This window comes from Bombus impatiens, unplaced genomic scaffold, assembly GCF_000188095.3.
Source record: "Bombus impatiens unplaced genomic scaffold, BIMP_2.2 scf_0144, whole genome shotgun sequence".
Taxonomy (NCBI): domain Eukaryota; kingdom Metazoa; phylum Arthropoda; class Insecta; order Hymenoptera; family Apidae; genus Bombus; species Bombus impatiens.
In genome coordinates, this window is record NT_176563.1 from 406,824 (window position 1) to 411,724 (window position 4,901).

At 46.8% G+C, this 4,901-nt stretch overlaps 1 protein-coding gene and 1 pseudogene across 1 annotated transcript in view; one reads left to right on the top strand and one right to left on the bottom strand.

The window, feature by feature from the left end:
* Window positions 1–4,901, top strand: part of LOC100744885 (centrosomal protein of 290 kDa) — a 175,621-nt gene that overhangs the window by 155,242 nt on the left and 15,478 nt on the right. The gene's annotated exons all lie outside the window — the stretch shown is intronic.
* LOC112212288 overlaps window positions 3,317–4,901 on the bottom strand; it is a 3,520-nt pseudogene continuing 1,935 nt past the window's right edge.

Here is a 4,901-nt window from a genome sequence, read left to right on the forward strand (position 1 = left end):
AAAAAAAATAAAACACAAAAAATATAAAAAAAAAAAAAAAAAAAAAAAAAACGGAAAATCATAGCTCAAAGCCACCGATCAAACATTGAAGTTCATAGTAATTCCGAAACCATAGAATACACAACAAAACTACTAAAGCGATGGTGGATACATCCAGGAATGAAAAAACTGGTCGACTTTTGAAACGATTTCAAGCTAATAACTAACTAATCAAACCTCATACTTCAGCCGACCACTCTTCAAATTTTCATCCGAATCCTCGGTACCACACAGACCATTCCCGGAATCGCTCCAGCAGGGTAGGAAACGTTTGATCGTGGCGGCCACCTGCCACGGCCTCGGGAACGCTACACCTACCCAACGTCATACATGTTTCCAATTTAATTCGCATCGTCTGATGCAAAACGACAAAGAAGGAAGCAACGGCAGCGGCAGGAAAGAACGGAGAGGAAGAAGAAGAAGAAGATCCGTGAATCCCCTTCGGGGATCTCGCAGGCCACGTTACTCGTTACGCCAGAGGGCTCCGACCGAGAGGGCCGCGCAACCGCGTCGATAGCCGCGGATCTTTCGCAAATCTCGTCCGTAGCATCTCGTATCAGGTGCACGCGAACAATTGGCTATGGCCACGAGAAAACTGGTGAAATTCTAGTACTGACATTTGTAAACAGTAAAACCTACTAAAAAGAAATCTTTCTCGAAGTCTAAAGAAAAAGTAATCCTCGAAGGGTTAATGAGTAATTATTCTTAGAGAAACTAATTTTCTTAGAGAAAATAATTTTCTACGTTTAAATATCACAGAATTGCGAATTCCCGGAATTCCACAAAACTTGAACAGGTGTTTTTATCTCATTCATACAGAGCCTAGTCGATCGATATTGATTATAATCCTAATTGCAATGAAAGTCGTGAATGGTCGATATTTTCCGATCCATCGACCAGCCATTGCTCGACATAGGCGTTTTCGGCAGAGGCAGGTGGCAGGTAGTGGTCTGTCGAAAAGGGTCGGAAGAAGAAGAGCGAGTCGGTAGGACTCTCGACCGATTATCGAGAACGTGGCCGGGCTACGCCACTGAAAACGACCAAGACCAAAACGGAGGAGCCACGGTGGTTCCCTTGGCGGACTCTTGAGTAGTCTTGAGAGAGACCTGCCGTGGCCCGCCGTAAGGCACGCCATTCGGCAAAAGGTTGCGCGTGCGGGAGAAACTGTAGGCAGGACGGAGAAAAAAGGAGTCGATGATACGGACGAGAGACGGAGAAAGAGGGATAAGGATGGAAGAGAAGTTAAGGGGGAGAGGGAGCCTCGCGGAGGACAAGGAACAGAGGCGCGGAGAGAGAAAAAGAAAAGGAGCCCGGACGGTTGAAAGAAAAGGCAAACAAGCCGGGATAAAGCCCGTTGAACGGTGATGAGTTTCGTGGAAAGAGCCGACAGTGTTCGAGAGGGAAAGAGAGGTTGCCAGAGAGGGGCAAGAAGAAGGGACGGAGCTTAATCCCGAAGCCGAAGACCTTACCGAAGAGTAGAGTCTCACACTCTCTTTGCCTCCTTTTGGACCTACAACCTTCCCAGAGAGCGTTTCTTGGGAATCCCCTAGAATTTGACAGAGAAGAAGGCACGAAACTTGACTTTGTTTCTAAATCGACCGACCGACCTGTGTTCAGGCGGTGGACCTGAACTGTGTTACTGTTTAAGTTAGGCTTTCGATCAGCCTGTTCGAGACTGTCACAACACCTTCAGGTAAAACATGGTCGTTTTTATGCTTAGGCGTTTTGTAATCGAACGGACTGTCGCCGGGATAAGCGGCGATGTTGGTTAATTGGGAGCGCTGAAGTGGGGATAGAGGAAGTTGGAAAGCAATGACTCGAACTGGGAAGAGTACGTTGACATGAGGCGCGGTATTTTCGTTAAACGAAAAAAATTCGCCGAGAAAGTATTGCCGTGAGAGGACTCTCGTCCCTCCGCTTCTTCCTCCGGCTTGGCCAACCGTTTAATACCGGCTTGCGTACGAACGTGTGGTAGTTTCCACGCACTCGACGGTGTTATCGCTGGCGTCGCTCGAGATAATGACGCCGTCTATCGCCAACCGCTGGACGAGACAAATAAGAGCGCTCGCTTCACGCGTCACACGAAATTATCCGTTGGAATAATCGTGAGAATAATTGCTGGAATAACCTGTGATATTTTGAACAAACTTTAAAGTTACCTGCTCTTCTCATATGATTAATTGAAATTTCCACGCCTGCACTTTTCTTTTATTTAATCGTAAATTACATTTAACCCTTCTTAGGCTGTGGCGTCTTATAACTTTTATATATATTTTCTGATTTGTTTTAAACTTTAGCGATACAATAAAACTTCAAAATGTTTTATATAACATACATAATACAAATATTTATGAAAGCGTCTACAAGCGCTTCAATACTTTCATAAGTCTTTCCACATTTCATTCGTTTCGTTTTTCAAGTGCTTCATTCGTTACGGTAGTCTGATACTTGTCAGCATTAGGATGCATCGTGACTACTAGCGCCATCATTGTCACTCGTGAAATAACTTTCCCGCAAAATTTTAGAACATAGTCCTATGTACAACTTTTGTCCCATAAGTACGGAAAAGTCCTTCTTTTTCCACGTATACCCATAGGCAACCAAACGTACTGTACTCAACATGATTTTCTATGTCCCGATCATAAATTAAATTCCAACATGGAACAAGCTCCAAGAAACACGTCGAGAGATTTCGAGGTGTTCCCGATCGAGTCGTCAGCGCCATCGCTAGAAAAAGTGCACGGCGCACGCTCGTGGCCGTTCGAAATCACGCGAGAAAGTTGGCGTATCGCGCGGTGAGAAGCGCGACGAAGGCAAGACCGCGACGACACGACGACGAACGAGACCTCCGCTCTTCCTCTGGACAAATATGTAATACGATCCACGTACGTGCGCACACGGTGCCACATACGTTCACAGAGAGGCACGCACACAGCGTCGAGGGCCGAGTGGCCGCAAGTACAAAGGGGCCACGGCAATATAGTTTTAAAACGGAATCGAACGAACGAGCGAGCCGGCCAGCGCAGGAAGGGCAGAGAGGCAGCAAAAGCGAGTCCCGACGAGTAACAGTGGGCGACCCTGCTGCCGGCTGCCGACAGCATTCCTACAACAACACAACGCGGCCCCGCGAACCCACACATCGTGCACAATACACACGCCACACCACCGATGCCAGTTTCATTCTGTATCTCGTGAGTTTTCGAGCCGTTTTATGAAAAAAAATCGTTCTCATCCTTTAAACTTCGAAGATATACAGAAACGTTTTATAATGTATAAATACAGCGTAGTATTTCAGATTAGAGATAAATGGTATGTTAGGCGAAAGTTATGCCGAGGGTTATGTCTTTGAATAGATCGATGTTTTCGGTGAGGAATGCCTTTTGTTACGGGGTGCGAGACTCTGGTCAATAACATAGGGCAGGGTGACTAACTAGGGCTGAGGAAAATGATATACAGCGGTGGTTGAATATCCGCTCTGTGTTGAAACTATATTCTATTGGTATGGATAGAAACTCACTTATTTTGAAAGAAAGAGTAGTTGAAAAGTGCTCGAGATTTATTGCGAGGTATTTAGATTCTGTAAGATTTACAATTTAAATTTAGGGATTACAAATAACGTTTGGAGCGAGTCAAAGGTTGCTTATGTCGAAGCAACTGGAAGTATCTTGAATCCATCACTACACGGCACAAACACACGCACAGTGTTGGATCAAGGAACTCCGTCGCCCTTCACGACCTCCGGCGATCGGTACAAATGAGTCATCCTCGTGAATCGAATTTTGTTAACTAATTCCCCTATCCCTGTACTCCAGTCAGCCTATTGTGAACACCGAACTATTCGATATCTGTACATACTAATTAACATAATAGATTTTGGATGCCGATAAAATTATTTAATGAACTTTGAAGGACGCGGGATTCCGATTGTCCGGTCTATGTTCCGGTTCAAAAAACGGGTGAAAGTACCGAAGATTCTGCACGGACCGTTTCACACGTAAGAAAGCACCAAGAATCAGGAGCAGCGAGTAGATTAATTTCTCGGAGAAGCAATCGACGTTAACGGGTTTGTGGCACGATTGATCCGCTCCTGGCGCATGCGCAGCATATACTACATCGTAACTGGTCGTTGAACGATTGCGTTCGAATCAATCGATGCAAAAATACGATACGCATTGATCGTGCACAATATTTACCCTTTGATAAATCTCGGTCTGCATTTTTACCTCAATAATCTTTTGATTCGAATACCTTTCTCCGTTTAAGAACGGTTTACTGGCAACGGGGTAAAACAGGATCGACAGAATCCTCGACAGATCAGGCACATGAAAAATCTCGTGCAGTAGTCATGCTTGTCGACTGGCGTGTCATGTGTCGCAAGCAGCAGCAGCAGGCAACACAAAGTCAAACAATTGGCCCGATAAGATCGTCGTTGGCAGCGCGGCTCGAGACGGCCCTGCTGTAAGCGCAACGCGACGTCGTAACACGGTGAAACGCGTCGCGAGATTTCGGACTCAGTCGTTCGTCACCGGGACGTTTCGGTCGAGTTCGGCACCGTTCGGCTCAGCTGTGTGCAGTCGCGTATCCTATCGCGTTCTCTCTTGTTGGCTGGCTGCTCATCGGTGGCACAAACACAACGCACAGGTTCAAGCCTGCTGCTGCCTGAAAGCCTTGGTTCGACTCGCTCCCGCTCGAGGAGGCTGTGTGCAACAGAGGATGCAGCGACCCCGAATAATAGACCGCTTTCGAATGACGCGGAAGACCGATGATCGACCGGGGGTTAAAGCAGATCGCGGTTGCCACGGCAACTCCCGTCCTCGATAGACCACTTCCGGTTTCGACGCCCCTCGTCGTGGCCCGTGGCG